Raw genomic sequence first — 12500 nt, 5'->3', positions numbered from 1 at the left:
GACACTTGTTTAATAAATCTCGCATTTTTTATCATCCAAGATGTATACTGAAAACTTACATTAAAACAGCATTTACAGGCAAATTGAGATTAGCTGGTGTTTAAATGTATATACTGTTACCTGTACCAAAATTGCATCTGTAGATAATAACGTTATTTTACATTTTTTGGGGAAGTTAAAACAATCCCCATCAATTCATCTTGGTTATACAGAGAGTAGTTTGAAAAAAACATAATAATAATAATAATAATAATAATAATAATAATAATAATAATAATAATAACAATAATAATAATAATAATAATAATAATAATAATAATAATAATACCTTTACAAAACAATTTTACAAAGGTATACTTGTCAACAAAACGCTACGCTTCAATGTAAAAAATGTGCAGTCGGCGTGTAGTTGCCTTTTATATTTTGCTTTTTTTATTTAAAAAATGTACCTAGCTCTACACGTTACCGTTCATTAACACCAGCTGTCTGTATTTAATATAAAACTAATTATTACATGTGGAGTAAAACACGTATATTGTCATCCAAAAAAATAGGTAACAGTTTTTGATGAGCGTCTGGGTAGTGCAGGCTGAAAATAGTCTGGGCATGCGCAGTACGGAAAGTAGGAAAAATTGACAGGTAGCATAAATTGACGTTACACCAGAACTTTTTATGTTATACTGTGACAGCGAGACCTAACTGCACTGTTCAGCATCAACACTTATTTAATACATTGATTAGTTTTGTAACATATAGGCTACATAATAATAATAATAATAATAATAATAATAATAATAATAATAATAATAATAATAATAATACACATAGGCCTACTAGCTAAAAAAATAAATAAATAAAAGTTTCGTCAAATTGCATTGGTTCTTTGAAAAAGATTTACAGAGAGAATATGATACATGTATTGTGGTAGTTACCTGGATTAGCACGCATGTTTAAGGGGTTATTTATATTAATGTATTGTATTTATATAACCACTGTACTTGATATGTCACCCCGTGTATTTACAAACATTTGTTTGCTATTTTTGTGTGTGTAAATGTAGTATCCATGTGTTTAGGGAATGCTGCAGACACCATTACAACCAAACAGTATCACTTTACTGTATATGATAATGTTAAGTTCTTCCAGAGCTCTGTTTCTTGAAACAATTTGGTTTAATCAGAGTAGAGCATTTAAAATGTTTAAAAATAACATCTAATTATTGCATGTTAAGTGTAAAGATACTGTAATGAGAAACCACATTTTAAAAATCCGGATGCCTTTTGCTAGGTTGTAATTTCTACGTTTCTGTGGCTATAATCCCTTGATGATGATAAGTCTTCTAGAAATGCATCTTTGATGGGAAAGTAGAATTATAGAATTATAGAAGCTCCCTCTTATAAACCAAGCATCCTTTGTGATAGCAGTTGTATAGTAATGCCCATGCCCAAATGTTGGGACAGTCTTCAAAGCCTTAAAGACCTTGCGATGAACAGGATCTAGCTGTGCATTTCAAGTGGGCTTTCACCACACATTTCTTTTTGTCATTAACCCTCTTGTGTTGCCCTCGCTACCACCGGACAGTTGTTACTATAGTGTTACCAGTTTTCCAGTGCAGCCAAAAGAATACCTGTTTTTTTTGGTTGCCTTGTTTTCTCCACCAGTAGATTATTACTGAACGGTGCTGTATTATTTGTTTATTTAGCAGATGCCTTTATCCAAGGCGTCTTACAGAGACTAGGGTGTGTGAACTATGCATCAGCTACAGAGGCACTTACAACTACGTCTCACCTGAAAGAAAGAGCACAAGGAGGTTAAGTGACATGCTCAGGGTCACACAATGAGTCAGTGGCTGAGGTGGGATTTGAACCGGGGACCTCCTGGTTACAAGTCCCTTTTCTTTAACCACAGGACCACACAGCCTCCGTATTGGAATAGCTGACTTTCATGCCTTCCACCTCTAGAGGTCTGGGACCAAATCTGGCTCATAAGAAATGGGACAGAGCAATGGAAATAAATAGTGCTGGCATTTTGGTTATTCAGTTTCCTTCATAATTGTTGTCAAAATAATGTATAGAAATATGAGAATATATAACTCTGAAGTCAATAAATCCAGTGTCGTTCAAAGTAGATGTTTTGTAATCTCTTGAGTGCTCTTTTTGAGTTCTAGTGGAAGCATCTGTGTCATTTTACTGCTGAATGGGGAAGGTGGCCAACTAATTTGGCTGGCTGTATGGTGCCTGCAAATCTCATTTAGCTTATTCAGTCACATCTAAATGTCAATGTTAAAATGCTGTAAGAATATACACTTTCTGGCATTTCTTGTTGGAGACACATGGATAACAAATATATTTTAAATACCATTACTTTAAATCTAAAACATTTCTTAAAGCAGGTAAGCTTTTCATAAGTACTAAAAAAGATATAATCAAAGTTTCAAGCAAGTCCCTGGGGTCCTAAATCCGTTGCTAAACCTATCTCAGCAAAAACAGATGGGCAGCCCTGACCTCCTAAATACTTGATTTACTTTTCAGTTTTACTTGAGTTTGGCACTGATGTTACTGGTGAGTAATTGACTTTTGACCTTCAATAAACAAACCTTTTTATATGAATTATTAAGTTACTAGTAGTGCAGAAGACTTTTTTTAATTGTGGTTAAGTGAGATTTACGGACATGCTGCTTCTGGTGCTTTGAGCTTTGTGAAATACAATACAATAGCATCCACAAAATGGCCATAAATGAATCCTACTTCTGATAAACAAACACATTTACTGAGAAGAGAATATAAGAAGACACAAAATGAATTGTTAAACTACAGGTATTACATCTTATAATATGCTGATAACTGGGGTGGATGGATACAAGTCTGATATTCATTAACTTATAGAAAAAAAATGGAGTTGGATAATTCTAGAGCTTCAGTACTAAAGAATGAGCACCAATCTTGGGTTCATGAGAAGGACCATACTCTTAAAGGTAAAACTTTGGGTCAAGTAGAAACTGCCTTTATCAGTTTAAGCATTAGCCAAAATGTTGTCTACCTAATTTAGTTTCTGATAAGTTTTAGAATTTAGAACCCTTTGGAGGTATAGAAATGGAAACTCATTCAACTTCAGTCTCTGTACAGAGTATGAGAAAAAGTTAGCCTTTCCTTTTCTTGTTGTTGCTCTTAGGCCTATCAAGCGACAGATAAGATAAGCCTGTGCAGAGTAACTTCATGGATAAGTGACAACTTTGTTTGCCCTTATCTAACACATCAAAAAACTCTCTTTCCTCCCCCAACCCGCCTGCTTAACTAAACCAGTTATATCTTACTCCGGGGGAGACTAGGTTTATTTGAAAAATAATCTGTGTAGCTCAGCCTGGGCAGGAAGTCACAGTTCATTGCGAAAGGTTAGCTGTCTGTGTATCAATGGCCCTGGGAGCCCGTAGAAAATATAAATTACACCCAGGACTGAGAATTTAAACAAAGTGTGTTTTCGTGTTTAACACTATTACATTTTCTTAAAATCAATATATATATATATATATATATATATATATATATATATATATATATATATATATATAACTTCTGAAATAAACACTCCAGTATACAATTTAGGAGACAAGAGAAAGTAGGCTTAAATAGTTTCTTGTTATTTTCAGAAATGTAAATTTTTTTTTTTCTTTAGAAAATACGCTTATACAAATTTGGATTACAATATTTTGAGAATCTGCACTTGGTTGCAGCATCTTAAAAACAAAAACGTTTTCAATGTAAAGCTAGTAATGAATTATGCTATAAGTAAGCTAATGTGTAGGTGGTGCAACTGATCCCTGGCCCTTAGCCTTAGACTTACAAGTGAGATAAATACCTGTACAGTTCTCAGTGCGTATTGAAATTAGTAAAAGCACCATCTACAGCATTCAAATATCTATATAGGTGAGTAAGACAAATGGGCCTCTTATGTTGGGGGGGAATAGAGAGCGGATCACCCCCAACCCCCAACCCCCAACCAGTTAGGTCATTGTACTCCACAGCTGCTACAAATAAACATCAAAGAGATGTGAGAGGTGAATTATTGGAGGCTGTGTTTCTATCGCTAGGGTGCTGGTGTTCTGCCCTAGCCAGCTGTTCCACCTATCCAGCTTTGCTTGGGGAGCAAAGTTTGTAGCTTTGGATGAAGCTACAAACTTTCATTCAGACAGTTTGTTTTATTTTGGTGGTTTGGAGTTTAAAATGTATTTCTTTTATGAAAGGTATTTTTGTTGACACCTGTAGTGTGAAACTCTATCGTTACAGAGTGTTCATGCTGTGGGTACTTGTGGACTCTGTAAATATAAAAACCACACTCTTTTGAAATATTTAGAATATTTTATTTATTTATGCCATAAATATGAACCTTATATGCCTTGATATTAAATTTATTCTAAAAGAGTCTCAAAAACACCAGACTGAGCTGTCATAAGGTCTTGATTATCAAAGCTTTTTACCCCAAATAGTTTTTAGTGTTTAGTGTAATTTTTGTCTGAAGTGAAAAAAATACTCCATTTACAATTATAAAATGAATAAGAAAAAAACTTTCGACTATTCACAAGCAACTAAAAATGTGTGTTCTTTGGTAACTTTATTAGGTTTTTTTTTGCTATGTGAAAACAACCTGGTAATGACGTTTTGGAGTAAATAGCTTTGGGAATCTAGCCCCCAGTTTCTAAACTTATGTCTAAATATGTCTGGGGAATTGATATCTGTAGTCATTGTAGCAAAAATGGACAGATTCAATGCTGTTTGAATAAACAGACTGATTAAATGCACAAACCATTGTGTCTGGCAAATTGTTTCACCAATGAAAATGACTTTTCCTTTGATTAAAGAAAGAACTGGAAGCTCTCTGCAGACCTAAGAACAATTGCATTAGAATGTTAGGAACACAAATAATTGTGGTCTGATTTTCACATTGCAAGCCAATTAAATGAACTCCTGGTAGTATGGTTTACTATTTAAAGTGTAATGATGGTTTTACAGTAAAAAGCTAGCCAATATAGTGTGCTCACTAGTCTGTGTTTTTAAGCAATCTGGCATAAACTATAGCAGCAGCATCACAATGCATAGTAATAAGTAACTATAGTGTGCAACACTCTGAAGTCTAGACGGATTAAGAAACTCTTGGATTGTAAAGAAAATTGACTTTAGAAATATAATATATTCCTTATGCTTTATTACTATGGCTTAAGGTTGAAACTGGAATTCAGTGTACAGTAACTTGTATGCAATATTTATGTCATTTGTATGAGATGGTTCCTATAATAACGAAACTATAATTCAGTAGTTCGGGACAAACACCAATCACAAAATGTTTTAGTACAAATATTTATTGTAGAGAATGCGGAGTATGCGATTTAACAGAAAAGTATGCTGTATATACACATTCATTTGGCATCAAACCTAACATGGTTTGAGGGTTCGCTGCCTGGCCAACTGGACGAGGCTGAGACCCTGTCACAAAGACGGCCAGAGTGGGTGGCGTCAGACCAGAAAAGGAATACACAGAGATGGTGGTTGTGATGATGAGCCGAGTGCAATGGCTGCACTCAGCGTTTAATAACAAATAAAAGGTTTGAACAATGGAATACAAAACAGGACACGGCACTTGACGCCAAAATAAACAGACAGACAAAACGACTAAACACTTAACAAACGGTGCACGGAGACAAACAAACACGGTGAGTACAAAACACTTATAATTATTCTAATGATTTTAACTCTCCTCTCTCTCTCACCCGTTCTCCTCTTCCGAACACCCAACCCTGAGTGCAAGAAATGTGCGTCTATTTATACTGTTGTGCTGGGATTCAATTACTAATTAATTATTCACTTGAATCCCAGCACGTGAATTAATTCTGTGCAACCCCGTGCTCACATATTACATTTAACCAGCACGTGAAGTGATTTGTGCTCTCCTCGTGCCTAAATACAAATCTACACTTTTTAAATACACGTGAAACACAGACCCGTTTATATCCCGTGTACCAATCTATACACCAACATTTACATACGCACGCATACATACACAAAACACACAAATGCACACAGGGGCGGGGCACTTTGCCACAGACCCCCATTTGATAAAACATAAAAACTGTTATTAAGAAAGGTGGAGATGGGGAGGTGGTGGGTTACGATGAAATCAAAACGCAACTGAGAGATAAGTGAAGAGGGTATTTATAGTGCTAACAATTTAAATTAGCTAATGTGTAAATTGAATTATTCAATTTGGTGATGCGGAGATTGGTGTCGGACCCTCCTCCCGAACTTTAATTATAACTTTCATTTGTAGCAGATTTTTTTTCAAAACAAATGACCCTTTTCCATTTTCCTTAGGAACACTAAATTAATTAATTAATTAAAATCTCAAGATCAACACAGCCATATGGATCAAAAGCTTCACTGTAAACGTGCACATATTTTGTGCATTCAGCTCCCTTGCTTGCACGACAACAGCTGTTAGTAAATTGACCCCAGTGAGTCCAGCAAAACTTTCAGGTCATAAATCATGTGCAGGAACAATGAGGGAACCGGCATAGATAGGAATAGATACCTTGGTATTTCAGTTCTAATTGGTTCAGTTTTAAACGTACAGCAGTGGCAGGTACAGACTTAATTGTAACTCTGTATCCTTAAATGATGTACAGTATAATGTAGATGGGATTACCTTATAGTATTTAGATGCATTGCTGCATTTTATCAGCATATCAAACTTTTTTTTGTTCATATCCATAAAGTATCTGTTTCTAGTATTTGAAGGAACATTGATTTTTCATATTTGAATATTCTTTCAACATTTAGAAGAATAATCTAGAAAATGTAATTATTTACAGTAAAACAATCTTTCTTCATACCCCATCAAATTACCTATTAAAAAAGGAGATGCACACTATTTTGTACAGCAAAGTGTGTGCTATTTATTTCAGACGTCATTTATGTAATGGATTCCTTTTCATGATATATTTTTGATACAGACATTTTTAATTTCTGTTATGAACGAATACAAATATTTGTTGCAGCACCGGATTTTGTTCAGAAAGGAGTTCACATGCCGTTTACTGAAACTTATTAGGACAACACTGCCAAGCCTGACTTGTAATCTGGAATGCTTTGCTTTCTGTGCATCCATCATTCCGTCTGTTCATCTATGTATCTGTCTGTCTTACTGTCTGAGATGCATGGAATTTAAGCCCACCAAAGTTGAAAGAGATCACAGAATGCTTTTTCCAAAGCAAGAATTTGTTTGATTAAAATAAGGAGTATTACTAGCAAGGTTTATTTATCTATACATACTGTATCTCTGTCTATGTTTATTTGATATTTTCTGAGATATGTTTGTTTTATTATTCAGATATTGGGTCAGTCCGTACCAAAAACAGCTGTTTTACCAGCCATCAACATTTTTTCCAAAAGCACTATTTTGTAGTCCCAGCTTTTATTTACATTATACGCAGTAAACTGTTGCATGCAAATATTGAGGACATACAAATACTGCGAAATGTCAATTTATTGGTCTGATTTGCATAATTTGATTAACCAGATGTCAGAAAAACAAACAGCACTGGCATTAAACATGAAAATAAAGTATGTATTATCTAGGTTTAAAATGCTTACTGTGACAGGGTTATACAGGACTTAAAATTACATGCTTTGTGTGACTACTGTATTCCTTCAAATTTTAGACGCCCTCGAATTTAAGATGCAGCCCAAATTTACCACCCTCAATCTGAGTAAATATGCATTTACAAAGATACAACCTGAATTACTCTGTTGTATCGTACAATACAGACACAAAACAGTGTTGTTGTATATTAACCACAGAGCTTTATTGTGCTGCGCACTGTATAATACTTATGATGGCGTCTCTGTCATACACACACCACCACTCACTTACGGCATCACGCGTCCTGGCAACAGCAAGCATGACTCAACAGTCCACAGCATCAGGCAACATGTAACCCAGCAACCACAACAGCATTGAACTGTGGTATTGCTTGACATCTCGAAAAATACCGTAGTCTGATCAGCATTTCCGATCTGTCCAAGCTGGTACTGTTTGTTAGAAATGCTGAAATTGTAAACGTTTCTCTTGGCATTCCTCAGGAAGCTTGGTTTGTTTTTTCTCAGCAGTGTCACGCTGCTGCTTGTGTACTCGGGTAGCCACATCTTTTGTTGGCGATTTTAATACACGAAGGCTATTTCTGAGAATCAAAAAATTGTTAAAAAAGCGTGTCTTAAATTCGAAGGAATACGGTATTGCAGCATTGACTGTTTTTGTTCATACAGATCTCATTACATGTTTGTAATTAAGCTTCCTCAAGCTATGTTTCCAAACACTGGGAAAGCCTGAATGTAATTAGACTGAATGCAGTGCTTAAACATCCCTGCTCCCCTCAACGTGCATTACATCAACTGGCACATTTGAGTTTGATGCTCCCTTTAAATTCTGTGAAATGCTTGGCAGATTAGCCAGTTGGCAAACATTCAACAAATATGGGTTCTATGATTCTCCTTTACGCTGTTGCTAGGAATGACTTATAATCATGTTAGCAAGCTCATCTTACTGAACCAGTGCAGCTCAAATTAATTGCCTGATACGAGACATGCGTTTTAAAATATAATATTAGCATGCAGAATGAAGACATTTCAGCTAGTTTAATTACAATAATTTTAATTGGTATTTTATTCTCCTGATGGAAATAATATGCCTGTAGTTTGCAGTTGGTTCTTAAAATATGTAAAATAAGTATCTAATTATACAGATTTAATTTAGTGTATAACCTAATAACTAGATGGGGAAATGTGTGCTAAATATGTGATTGTGGCAAATTGATCCCTGAAGAAGTGGCATACAAGGCCTTGGTGGTTGTTGACAGTGACAAATGACTCTATTTACATGCACACAATACAATCCTTTGATCTCCTTTGCCAAAGAAGATGGGCTGTCTGTGAAAATGTGATCACTGCCAATTGCAAGATGAGCCTTGGTCTTTAATTCCCCCGTTTGCACTGGCAACTTTTAAGCTGTCTTCGAGGTGGCTTAGCTTTTAGGATGGCTCAGTCCCTGAGCCGGCTCAAGCAGAGGCACGTTGTGAGCAGCGCCCCCAGTGTCAGTGTCACTTAGCAATCTCCTTCGGAACAGGACGCAGAAACACACTCAGCTGAAGCCGTGGACGTGACAGACTGAAGTCATCAAGCCGGTGTGTGCTACTATTTTTTAAATCATCTATTCTGGGCAGTTTCACTCATCCACATGATCGTGGCCATGATATGTAATAGTTTCATATTGTATTACCCCCAATGTTTACTTGAAATGTGTACAGCTTATCGGTACTTCAATAAAAATACATGTAAAAATGTGTAAACTCAGGAAATGCACATATGTACTGTATTAACTTTTTGTTCGTGAGGTCGCCATGGAGATCTGAGGTCACGCAGGTTAGTTCAGGAGCTTTGCGCTCGCATATAGGCTCAGAGTCGGCTTAGAGAGCTGCTTAAGTGTAAACAGGTGGCTCAAATGATAAGGATATTTTAATCTAATCGACCCCAAGGCAACTCAGGTTGGAGTTTTAAGTGTAAATGCACTATATCTGTCATTTGGACACTATATTATTGGTGCAATTTCCTCTTGCCTGGAGTTTTTTTTTTCCATTTCAGACTGATATTTCAACGTGTTACGCATTCTTTCAAAATAACAAATACAGGAACTGATATTTTTAAATGGGAAAATGTTTTAAACACAGAAGCCCCATACACAACAACACCTACTTGCGTATATGATATAATAAAGCTCTGCTTTGCATCAGTTGTATTCTACAGTACATACTGGTATAACTTTAAAGCTAAAAAGATGTAAGCCTAATTAAAAAGCAAAAATAGCAATACAATTGATCTTAACCATCCAGCTTTAAATGTCAATATACATTTTAGAATCTACTATCGTACTAAAAATGTTGTAGCAAAGCCTGTTTTACAGTTTACATAAGTGTCAGTGCTTAGAGCTTTTATCCTTAAAAAGGTTTACCTTGCTCACTTTAAAGTATTCAGAAATAATCAGGTCTGTTTAAGCAGTTTGTGTGTGTGTGTGTGTGTGTGTGTGTGTGTGTGAAGAGAGTTTGAGTCAGTGGGAGATTTGCTGCTTTTGAAACCAGCTCCACTGGAAGGAAGCTGAAAGCTTTCATCTTTGAATGAAAAGCATGTGGCTGCCATCCAGAACAGCAGTGTCTTTCATCACTGTAGCACTAGACATCTGTTCTTGGTTTGTGCGCTGAAAATCCTAGCAAAGAATGAAGGGGTGGGGGTGGGGGTGGGGGTGGCGGTAGGGGTAGGGGTAGGGGCGTCAAAGAAACAGGGAAGTGGATAAAGGGTAGAGTAGGCTTTCAAAACACAACATTGTGCACACAGAGGCTGGGACCTCCTGAACACAGTGAAAACAGAGAAACACAGTTGTTATTTTATTATCTGTTTATTTAACAGATGCCTTTATCCAAAACGACTTACAGAGACTAGGGTGTGTGAACTATGCATCAGCTGTAGAGTCACTTACAACAACGTCTCACCCGAAAAACAGAGCACAAGGAGGTTAAGTGACTTGTTCAGGGTCACACAGCGAGTCAGTGGCTGAGACAGGATTTGAACCAGGGACCTCCTCCATTTTCTTTAACCACTGGACCACACAGCCTATATAGCAGTTAAAGCAGGTTGTGTTGCTAGCTGAAAAAAGTGTCAATTTTCCAAAAACATTTTTACATAAAATTTGTAAATTGCCTCATGCAAAATCTGATATGGACGTTGAGCCGCCTTGAAAAAGGAAATTTGGGTCTACTTTGAAATTTGATAGTCAAATTAAATAAACTCCCTTTTCTGTTGATGTTAAAGGGGGAGCAGACTATGTTTATTTATTTGAGGATATATAGCTGTGTATGTTTAAAAAAAAAGGGGAGGGGGATATTTAACTGGAAATGCAGGTTTTACCACAGTATTTGTTTTTTGTTTTTTTCCAGATGATGGCACATTTGACATAAGGGTGCCTTCCTTAAGTGATGCTGGTTTATCCTGGCAATCTTGGAACCACCTTCTGTCACAGTTGTGGGAGTTAAAAATTAAAAAGGCCCACTTTCTTTGCAAACAAAGTGATTTCAGAACAAATTTCTATATTCAAATAATCTTTTGGACTGAACTTTGAGTACTACCCCTGCATGCCCACAAAAACTTCTGTGAATGTGCACCTGGCATATTTTGTGGATTACTGTTTCTCCAAAATGGCGCAGTCTTCAAAAGACTCATCATATGTTGGTGTCACCATTGGTAAATAAAGCAAGTGTTAATTAAATCCTAAGGAACCAACAGGGAATGTCAGATATAGTGAAAAGCAGTACAGTTTAGGATATGCTGTATTTTCTCTTAAGCTTGTGGTTCAGGAACACTTCAATTGCATTTCATCCATCTCCTTCGTGCTAAAAGGGCACAATTCAAACAGCAGCTGAAAGCTATTACAGTTGAACATGTACAGTACTGTGCAAAAGTTTTAGGCAGGTGTGAAAAAATGCTGTAAAGTAAGAATGCTTTCAAAAATAGACATGTTAATAGATTATATTTATCAATTAACTAAATGCAAAGTGAGTGAACAGAAGAAAAATCTAAATCAAATCCATATTTGGTGTGACCACCCTTTGCCTTCAAAACAGCATCAATTCTTCTAGGTACACTTGCACAAAGTCAGGGATTTTGTAGGCATATAGTCAGGTGTATGATTAAACAATTATACCAAACAGGTGCTAATGATCATCAATTCAATATGTAGGTTGAAACACAATCATTAACTGAAACAGAAACAGCTGTGTAGGAGGAATAAAACTGGGTGAGGAACAGCCAAACTCAGCTAACAAGGTGAGGTTGCTGAAGACAGTTTACTGTCAAAAGTCATACACCATGGCAAGACTGAGCACAGCAACAAGACACAAGGTAGTTATACTGCATCAGCAAGGTCTCTCCCAGGCAGAAATTTCAAGGCAGACAGGGGTTTCCAGATGTGCTGTCCAAGCTCTTTTGAAGAAGCACAAAGAAACGGGCAACGTTGAGGACCGTAGACGCAGTGGTCGGCCAAGGAAACTTACTGCAGCAGATGAAAGACACATCATGCTTAGTTCCCTTCACAATCGGAAAATGTCCAGCAGTGCCATCAGCTCAGAATTGGCAGAAAACAGTGGGACCCTGGTACACCCATCTACTGTCCGGAGAAGTCTGGTCAGAAGTGGCCTTCATGGAAGACTTGCGGCCAAAAAGCCATACCTCAACTATGCACGAAAACACAGGAACTGGGGTGCAGAAAAATGGCAGCAGGTGCTCTGGACTGATGAGTCAAAATTTGAAATATCTGGCTGTAGCAGAAGGCAGTTTGTTCGCCGAAGGGCTGGAGAGCGGTACACAAATGAGTGTCTGCAGGCAGCAGTGAAGCATGGTGGAGGTTCCTTC

General features: G+C 36.7%; 1 long non-coding RNA gene across 1 annotated transcript in view; it reads left to right on the top strand.

Annotated features, from left to right (window-relative positions):
• LOC131728492 (uncharacterized) overlaps positions 1-11552 on the top strand; it is a 13904-nt gene extending 2352 nt beyond the window's left edge. The window contains exon 4 of the long non-coding RNA XR_009322694.1: positions 11030-11552. This is a non-coding gene — a long non-coding RNA (uncharacterized LOC131728492). The remainder of the gene's footprint in view (positions 1-11029) is intronic.
• The last annotated feature ends 948 nt before the right edge of the window (positions 11553-12500 follow it).

The sequence above is a fragment of the Acipenser ruthenus genome, unplaced genomic scaffold, assembly GCF_902713425.1.
Source record: "Acipenser ruthenus unplaced genomic scaffold, fAciRut3.2 maternal haplotype, whole genome shotgun sequence".
Lineage (NCBI taxonomy): Eukaryota > Metazoa > Chordata > Actinopteri > Acipenseriformes > Acipenseridae > Acipenser > Acipenser ruthenus.
The sequence above is the reverse complement of the archived record's forward strand: the minus strand, read 5'-3'. Positions and strand labels throughout refer to the sequence as shown.